The sequence below is a fragment of the Gracilinanus agilis genome, chromosome 1 (genome assembly GCF_016433145.1).
Source record: "Gracilinanus agilis isolate LMUSP501 chromosome 1, AgileGrace, whole genome shotgun sequence".
Lineage (NCBI taxonomy): Eukaryota > Metazoa > Chordata > Mammalia > Didelphimorphia > Didelphidae > Gracilinanus > Gracilinanus agilis.
The window spans coordinates 321,676,415-321,687,076 of NC_058130.1; positions in this window are offsets into that span (position 1 = coordinate 321,676,415).

The window sequence follows — 10,662 nt, forward strand, 5'->3', positions numbered from 1 at the left end:
CTATTATGTCAGGCACAGTACAAAGTGCTTTACAAATATTATCACATTTGTTCCTCTCTACAATCCAGGGACATAGGTATCATTTTTATCCCCATTTTACAATTGAGGAAAGAAGGCAAAGGTTGTCACTTGCCATGGCTCATGCAGCTAGTCAGGCTAAATTCGAACTCAAGTCTTCTTGACGTAAGGCCCAGCACTCTACCCACTGTACCACCTGAATGCCTATAACAAAAATCCTAAACCACTAATGAACTGGTAGCATAAGCAAGTTGGATTATATGATATCTAAGCTCCCTTGCAACCCTAAGTCTTAAGAGCTAATAATTCTAAATATAAAATGATCCCTGTTCTGAAAATTCAGTGGGAGAAATGTCACCAATAATTCTGGTATAACACCTACTGGATTCAAGGCACTGAGAATGATACAGATAAGACTGTGGTAGCTCTCACAGAGCTTGTAGTCTAGGGGGAAGAGATGCTATGGGTACAAATAAACATAATGTGAGGCAGTATATGATAAACATCATAAGAATTAAAGCATTATGGGAGCAGAAAAGCTGAGAACATGCTTAGGAAATAGAATATAAAAGGGAAGATTGGGAAACAAAGCCAGAGAGTGAGGATGGAATAAGAGAGTGTGAATGTCTCTATTAAACTAAGGTTTTACACTTCTTCCTAGTAGGAAATGGAGAACCTTTGAAGGTTTTGAGCAATGGAGCAAGATAATCAGAGCTGTGCTTTAGGAAGATTGTCCTGGCAGTAGTGCGTAAGATGAATTGTATCAGCAAGCTAGGCAAAAGGAAATTAAGAGTGAGGACTTTTGGAAGGAAAAGAAAAAGGCTGGATATGAGCAATTGAGTAGTTATATAATCAATGAAACTTAACAACTGAATGGTTATGAGAAGTGATGTCTCATATAATTAGAAAGAAGAATCAGAGAATGCTAAGGGCTCATGCCTGAGTGACTTAAAGACTTCTGGTGCCATTAACAGAAATAGGGAAGTTTAGAGGAGGAGTAAATTTCCTAGAGGAGCTGGTTTCAGTTTGGAATAAGTTATTGTTGAGTTTGATACACCAGTGGGCATTATCCAGCAAGCAGTTGAAAATATGGTACTGGAATTCAGAAGAAAGGTTGAAGATGCAGATCCCGAATTAGGTTGGAAATAACATATGTACTCCATATTTGAAGGTCTGGGAGAAGAAAGCACAGACAAGGGGAAAGAGGGAGAGACTGAAAGACAGGAAAGAGGTAGAGGGTGAAGGAGCGGAAAAGCAATGAAAGAATCCATTGAATTCACAGAGGTAAAAGGAAAGCCACATAGAAAAAGCAAGAGAAATCCAGATATTCTGATGCCATGGAAGCCAGATGAAGAAATCATTTTAAGATGTCAGGGATACCCAACTATCAAATATTACAGAAAAGTCAAGGATAAGGATAAAGAAGAAAAGGCTCTTGGGTTTGGTGATTGGGTTCCATTGTTCATTTTTAAAAGAGCATGAACATTTTGTGGGGGGAGGAGAAATCAAGGGTAAGAAATTGTAAGGCAGTTGGGGCCATCATAATTTCCAAAAGAAGAGAGACTATACTAATGTGTTTAAGGAAATGATGTCTAGAAGAGGGTTACCATGCATGTATTGTGAGAAGAGGGAAATAGAGAAGCTTGTTAAGAGGGAGAATGAAGATAAAAGAGTTCAAGCATCATCACATCTCAGCCAGGAAAAAAAAGATATAGATATAAGGCAGTTAGATTATTAGATCTCTTAACTGATGAAGTTTCTAATTAAAGGAATTCCAATAGACCTGTGTTTATCCATATATAACCTACTTGTGATTCATTTAATCAAATGTTTGCTTACCCCAGATTGATTTATCTTAAGAGGCTCCAGGCCCCTCTGTATAAAACCACACAACCCCTAATATCTTCAGGGCATTTAGAACTGGTACATTTTTTGGATCATGCTGATTAGCTGTGTTGCAGTTATAGATGAAGATTCATTTCCCTATCAGCGATCTTGATTCTTTGAAATCTTGAACTTGATAAAGTTAGCAAACAGATATTAATGGATTCCAAAGCCAAATATTAGTTAGCCTACTTATGTTATGTATTTCATCTTTAATAGTCTATCTCAAACAAGTTAAAGTACTTTGAAGGAGGCGTAAACCAAGCTCAACTTCTCTCCCTTTAATATTAAAAAATTAATCATTTAAGTCTGAATTTTTAGACAAACAAAAATCTGTCCTCCCCATCTGTTTCTCTTCATTTCTCTATATTAAAAGGTAAGATTTCATACCAGAACATGGCCTTATTTTGTAATTATTGGCCTTGCAAATAACTTCTAAGCAAAACTCAGTGAAGAAAATTGAAACTACATTTGCTATAATAACAACAACAACAACAACAACAACAATAATAATAATAATAAACAACTGATGTTTTTGTAGTGCTCCTTATGTGCTTCTTATCTAGCCAATCATTCTAATAGTAATAACTGAATAAACCAGTATGTCATATCTTTCCCAAAATAATCTGAGGATAGTCAATCCTTCAGGGATCTGTGATTTCATTAATGTGGATGCTTCCACTTCTAATGCAAGCTCACAAGGTCACAACTCCTCAACAACTTGGTAGATGATACCCAAAAGTTGCTCTAATCAAAAAACCCATCACCCTGCATGATATCTAGTGATGAGTCTTTCCAAATTTAGGTAGGCTTTTCCTCAGATGTGTAATTTACCAGTGAGCTCCTTTCCATCTTAAAAGAACCTGCCTCGGGGGCAACTGGGTAGCTCAGTGGATTGAGAGTCAGGCCTAGAAACGGGAGGTCCTAGATTCAAATCCAGCCTCAGCCACTTCCCAGCTGTGTGACCCTGGGCAAGTCACTTGACCCCCATTGCCCACCCTTACCACTCTTCCACCTATGAGACAATACACCAAAGTTAAGGGTTTAAAAAAAAAAAAAAAGAACCTGCCTGTGCAGAAATTTTATAGAACCTTCCCAGCTCAGTAGACTGTATGTATTATATTGTAATATACCAGCATAGTCTCCAAGAAATCAGGGTCACCTACATACCATATTTTGGTAATTTTTAAATCCGTGGTGTAATAGAGGAAGAAGTATAGCCTTTGAGTACTGTACACATAGCATGGTTTGAGGTTAAGGATTCTAATATTGGTTTTCCCAATGACCTGCTTAATAGCTTTGGGATAGCAATTAATTTCCCAGTTTGCCTGAAAGTACAGTATCTATCGTTGCTTTGTTGTACAGTCTTGTCTGATTCTTCATGACCCCTTGGACCATACTGTCCACGAGATTTTCTCAGCAAAGATACTGGAGTGATTTGCCATTTTCTTTTCCAATGGATTAAGGCAAACAGAGGTGAAGTGACTTTCACACAGCTTGTAAGTATCTGAAGCCAGATCTGAACTCAGGTCTTCCTGTCTCCAGACCCAGTGCTCCATCCATTGAACCATTTAGCTGCCTCTCACAATCTCAGTTAACTAAGAAAGAATTCATTTGTTCTCCCTCTCCTCTCCCAGCTATATCCTCTCTTGCTATGCACTGCCCCCTCTCATTCCTATTCCTTGCAGAGAAATGAATGAAAAACATTCTGTTCCTGTTTGGCCAAAAATGGACATTTGTTCCAGCAACAACCACCAAATAAGAACCTTCCATCCTGTCTTACTTAGACTTGAAAATGTTCAGGACCATAAGGAATCAATATGACCAGTCCATACTTACCATAAGTGGCAGCAGCCAACCCAACAACCAGATCCAGGGTAAGGTAGCAATGATCAAGTGAATTTGATAACTGCAAAGAGAAATGAGAAAAGAAGCACTTTTCATAGAAAAGGAATTAGAAAAAGAAATTCTTTACCCTTTCATCCAAAAGCCAGGAATATTGGTTTCATACCAAACTACTCCTTTGCCCTGGACCTCTCCACCACTAGGAAAGCACAAGTGTTCAATGAAGTAACAATGTCAGAGGAGATACCTGGAAAAGGAAAAGATGGGTTATGTGATTATGTGATGGCATGATGTCATATTATAATGTCCTCTGAGAGAGGCAGCTAGGTGGCTCATTGAATAGAGAGCCAGGCTTGGAGACAAGAGATCCTGGGTATAGATCTAGCCTTAGACACTTCCCAGCTGCGTGACCCTGGAAGTCACTTACCCCAGGAAGTCAGTTACCCCTCTTACCACAGTTCTGTCTTAGAAATAATATTTATTATTGACTCTAAACTGGAAGGTAAGGATTTTTTTAAAATAATAATATCGTCCCCTGACATTGGAGATTGTTTGCCAAGGGTTCTGATTTAAGAATTGATACAAGACAGCCTTCAAGTATAATAAAAAATGTCAGTTTCTTATGGTTCAATCTATCTTTACTGTCCACTCAGGCTCCCCTAATCATTTGAAGTCCTGCAAATTCCTGTGGCTGTTGCAATTAGTCATCACTTTTTGGAGTTTTATGATTGGAAATGTGCCTGTACCACTTTAAATTGTGCATCTGATTTGTATAATTCCCTTGAGTTAGGCAGTGATGTGAGCACATTCAATTACTCATAGGGTCTATTGGAGTAGACCACGGTGGAAGTAATGGTGGGACATGACACAAACCAGAAAGCACAGACTTGAGAGGTCTAGTAGCAGCTCAACACTGACCTCCATCAAAGAGACAAAGATATCTTGTGGTTTTCCATTATTTTGCTCTTACCAATACAATCCTTATGATAGTTCGTTGAAGTAAAAGCTCACATGTGGTTCTAGCTGACATGCTTATTTGTTGTTGGATGTGCTTAAGATTATTTTGAGAGTGACATGACATGCTCTGAAGAGGACATTGAAAGATATTCTAACCTTCAATCAGAATTGAACCTATCTCAGTAATTGGTGGTGCTCCCACAAGAGGGATACAGGCAAAGAAGAGCTGTCAAGTGTTCCTAAATAGAAAAACTGACAAAATACCCATCTCTCTGAGATTACTAATTTCCATCTTTATCAACACAAGTAGCCTGCTAAAAGCACTCTAACTAACAAAGATCATTTTCTACAAAATGAATGACTATCATTTCCTAAAGGAGCATTGGTTTTCCTTCCTAAAGACCATTTATTTACCAGCTAATCCTCCTCAGTAGTTCATAATGCATACTGGAAACTTAAATTTCCTCTTTCTGATCAAGGAAGCTTGATTTTCCCTAATCAAGCTACAGTGCTGCCAAATTTTGATATCCAGGTCACAACTGTCTTTTTGCTGAACTTGAAGTTGTCTTGAGTGGAGTGGATATCATTGTGATCTGCTCACTAAGTAAAGCAGTCTTACTAGAATTCACCTTTTTTTGACCATGAGAATATCTTCTTAGAATGCCACTGATATTGACAACATTTTTCTGGAATTTATCATGAGATACATTAACTTCTGAGGATCTCAAGAGTGAAATTTGTCCAGCTTGCCCTTCGACAGGTCAGATCCTGGTGTATATTGGCAGGATTCAACAGAACCCACACTTGTAAAATATATTTTAAGCATTTCTTAAACCAAAAACAAGACTAATTGGTGGAAATACGTGGATAAGAGACAAAGTAGTTCATGCCCCTAGAAGGTTTTCTACTTTGAAAGAAGGGAAGACACAACTACATAAATAAATATTTTTAAAACTTGAATATGATTCAATTCAGAAGAAAGCTCCAACAATAGAGTGGTAATATTTGAAAATCATAAGATTTAGAGCTCATGGGGGATTTCTGAGGTTCTGTAGTCTAACGCCTTCATTTTATGGATAAGGAAACTATCCCAGAGAGATTAAATGATTTGCCCAATGTTTGTAAGTAACTGAACCAGGATCTGAACTGAGCTCCTCTGACTTCAAATCCAGATCTATTTTCACTATGCAGTTATAAGGTATATGTTGTTGGTATGTATCTAATATATATATGGTTGGTTGAGCTCTGGATATCTAAGGGAGATTTCTGCCATTTTGGAGAATAGGAGTAGGGCTGTGACAATACCACAAACAGCCTAGTTAGATAGGGTCGGTCTGAATTCAGAACTATACTTGGTTAATCTTGGAAACTGTACTTGAGTAATCTTTCCTAAATTCTTCTATCCCTAATGGGGCTTAAAATATATCTATTTCATATCAAATATCTATAGTTTAAAGATAGTTCAGAATAAAAGTCACCTGATTGGTCTCAATGAGAGGGTGACAGTTTATTTAATCTCAGCACTTTAGCTCCCTTCCACCAAATGCTATCTGCAGAAAAGACCATCATGAAAAACTAGTATACTTTATCAACATAAGCATTAAATAGAAATTGTGGAAGTTTGCGGACTAAAGTAAATGAAAGAATATATAACAATAAATGAGGGGGTAGCTAAGTATGAGAGTGGATAGTGTGCCAAGCCTGGAATAAGGAGAACCTGGGTTTAAATCTGATATCAAACACTTCCTAGCTTTGGGACCCTGGGCAAGTCGCTTAACCCCATTAACCTAGCCCTTGCTGCCCTTCTGTCCTATAATTGTTGAAGTGTTTTTGTCTGTTCGTTTGTTTTTTAATAGCAAAAGTGCTCTTTCACTGGAAGTGAATTAAAAATCTCAGTTCAGTCAAGGAGACATGGAATGATCTCACAGGTGGAAGGTCTACTCAGTAGTCTCTTTCAGGAGCTGAAAGTCAAGGGGCTTGTTGTAATTTCACATGTCTTCAGCTCAGAAGAGATCTTCTTTCCTCTGTTCAAAAATTTACATTTGCCTTTCTTTTCCTCCACATGTCTTCCAGAAATCACTCCCAATCTGAAGAAAGCCCATTCTCCATTTATATAGGTCAGAAGCTCAGAAGTCTCTCATCCAATAGTCATGAAGCCTTGTGGTTACACAGCATGAGCCAGTTAGAAAGCTATCCTTCAAGAAAAAAATAAATGCCCCAAGCTTGGGCAGGAATGGAATAATATAGTAAATGAGTTGTTTCTAAATTGAGGCAATCAGAGAAGGAAACAGAGTTTGCATCTGTTAATAACTGAAATCATAACTGACATAAATAAAATATTGACATTGCAAATTATTTTGCATACTTTTTCTCATTTTAATCTCATGACAACTATCTGAGGTAGTCACTAGAGGTATTATCACCATTTTTTAAATGAGGAAGCTGAGGCTCAAAGAAGCTAATTGATTTGCCTATGGACACATAACTAATGAATGTCAGATTTAGGATTTGAACCCAATTCCAATGGGATAAAATTATAAAACAGTGAATAATTCAATCCAGTTGAATTCTAAGGTATGTTAAGGAGAAGAGTGGGGGTGAAGGAGCAGAAAGACTAGAAAGTTAAAAGATTGGAATTAGGTTATAAAAGTTATTATATGCCAAGCTACAGATTTTATAGTTTATTCAAAGACAATACTATACAACTAAGTGTTTGGGGTTTTTTTAAGTCAAAGAATGATGTAATCAAATCTGTTAGGAAGAAATTGTTTTTAAAAAGTACTTATGAAATATGGATTGGAGAAGGAAAGAAGTTGAAGGTGAGGAGACATCCTCAATCCAGGAAGAGACCAACCAGGTGGCTTTTACTCTGAATTCCTGTCTCTAGACCACATATAATTGAAGTCAACTAGATATTATATTAGCCCCCATTGAAGATAGGAAAGGAAAGGAGAGATACCTCAAGTATGGTGATCTTGGATTCAGTCTGCTCCTTTCTCAACAGACTGTTCATGGTGTTTACACCACATCCTCCTACTGTCCACAATGGTAGAAATCTCCCTTAGAAATCCAAATGGACATGTAATGGACATGAGAGGTAATGAGGATATGAACTACAACAGAGGCATTTGGAGAGAAAGGGGGGGGGGGGAAATAGACTAAGATATTTCAAATGTAAAATTGACTTGTGGCATAGTGGTAAGGTACAAGAGAACAGATTCAAATCCTGACTTTGCCATTCATTACTTATAAGGTATTGAACAATCACTTAATCTCTATGAGCCTGTTTCCTTGTCTCTAAAACAAGGGAGTTGGACCAGTTGACCCTTGGAAGCTCATAAATCTCTAAATCAATTATCCTGTGGGACATCTAGGTAGTGCGGTGCTGGGTCTGGAAGACTCATCTTTCTGAGTTCAAATCTGGCCTCTGACCTTTACCAGCTATGTAACCCTAGGTCAGTGATGGGCAAACTTTTTAAAGAGGAGCCAGGGGGCAACTGGGTATCTCAGTGGATTGAGAGTCAGGCCTAGAAACGGGAGGTCCTAGATTCAAATCTGGCCTCAGACACTTCCCAGCTGTGTGACCCTGGGCAAGTCACTTGACCCCCATTGCCTACCTTTACCACTCTTCCACCAAGGAGCCAATACACAGATGTTAAGGGTTTAAAAAAAACAACAACAAATAAAGAGGGGCCAAAGGAAAGGAAATGCTTATCTGTCAGTCTGTTTCTAAGGCAACTCTTTTGAAGTTTAATTATATTGTATTCGTCAGATTAGGAATAATGTCAGCAGACCTGATAGAACATTTCAGGGAGCCTTCCTCTGGCCCTCAAACTGTAGTTTGCCCATCATTGCCCTAGGCACATCATTCAATCCTGTTTGCCTCTGTTTTTTCCTCTTTAAAATTAGCTGGAGAAGAAAAGAGCAAATCACTTCAGTATCTCTGCCAAGAGAGCCCCAAAAGGGGTCACAAAGAATTAGACATGACTGACAACAAAGGGAGATAGAAGATAGAAGGATGACTCAAAGGTTTGGAGCATGAGTAAGTGGGAGAATGATGAAATACGAAATTTAGGAGAAAGGTCATATTTTGGGGAGAAGATAATGAGATCAGACCTGAACATGTTGAATCTGAGGTGCTGGTTCAATATCTAGATGGAAATATGCAGTAGCAAGTTCAAAATATGGGCCTAGAATTTGGAAGAGAGCTTGGAGCTATAGGGGATATAGCTTCATGTTCTACTTCATCTACTTAAAGGTTCAGCCATTGAAGTAGGTTTAATTGCTGAGGATAGCACAAAAATAGAGCAGAGAGTCAATGGCATCACCTTGGAGAACAGTATTCTTATGGGAGAGAGAAGAGAAACCAGCAAAGATAAAAGTACTAAATTAAAATAAGGTAAGCCAATGTCTAGGACTCCATGAGAAAATAGTATCAAGAAGGAAAAGGTAACTAACCATGTTAAATGCTGTGGACAGGTTCAAAAGAGTAAAGATTTGAATGAGTTCATTGGATTTGTCCATTACATGGTCATATTAGACCTTAGCAAAAGCAGTTTTAGTAGAGTAGATGATGACAATGTAAAGTGGATTTGGGAATGGTGAAGACTGGGGAGTGGTAGAAGGATAGTCTATTGTCCTCAGAGATGGGTGTTTCCTTCAGATTCTTGGAGTTAGAAATGGTTCTGTAATTTGAGATTAAGGAACTGAGAGGCATAAGTATTAGAAGTAGCACTGATATCTCAATATGGAAATCACCATGAATAATGGCAAAGAAGAGGAAAGTGGAAGAGCTAGGTGGCTTAGTGGATTGAGAGCCAGGCCTAAAGATGGGAGGTCCTGGGTTCATATGTAACCTCAGACACTTCCTAGCTATGTGGCGCTGGGCAAGTTACTTAAGCCCCATTGCCTAACCCTTACTGCTCTTCTGCCTTGGAACCAATACATAGTATTGATTCTAAGGTGGAAGTTAAGGGTTTAAAAATAAATAAATAAATGATGGAAATAAAAATAAAAAAGAACAGGAAAAAAAGATTAAACCAAAGGTCAAGCTCATTGAATAAGGTAGCAAAAGCTGGCAAAGCAGAGGGAATAGTCTCTTTTTCTGATCTCACTGATGGGTTGAAGGACAATGATTCCATTGTTTCCAGCCAACTGTGGATGCATTCAGCCAATCTGTCAGTCAACAAGCATTTTTCAAGCATCTTACTATATACCAGACATCTAGTTAAGCTCTAGGGAAACAAAGACAAAAATAATCCCTACCTCAAGAATTCCACATTGTAGCAAAGCCTACAGCATGCAAATAACTATGTACTTACAAGATTTTTACAAGGCAAATTGGAGGTCATCTTCAAGGGAGGCATTAGCACCAGAGGTCACTGAGCTATCTCTTAAGTGAAGCCAGGAAATCTAGAAGGCAGCTGGAAAAGGGTAGAGCATTCTAGGCCCAGAATCAGTGAAAAGGCCAATAGTACGGGGATGTACTACCTTATTGGAGGGACAACAAGAAGGTCATTGTTGCTGGATCATAGTGAGTGAGGATGAGAGTAAAATGTAAGAAGGTAATAAAGGACCAGTTTGTGAAGGGTTTTAAATGCCAAATACAAATTTTCATATTTCAGTCTCGAAGTATGTCAAGATCTATTTATCATCTCCACATAATCTTATAAGGATGGCTTAGTAAATAAGAAAGTAATGGACATGGAAGATCTTTCAGCTCATGGTTCCAGGTCTGCCTCCAGGAGCATGGAGTTTATTATATACATTTCAAGAAATACTTCACACAAAAGAACCTCCTGAAACTTTGCAATTGTGAAGAAATGCAGATTATGTTATATCAAAACATAAAAGGTCTCATTGGCTTCAGAACAGAATAAGGCCAAGGCTGAATTTTGGCTTGCCCATTATCAAAAGCTAAGTCTGAGAATACTTTCTCAGGGACGAATAGCCCCCTGG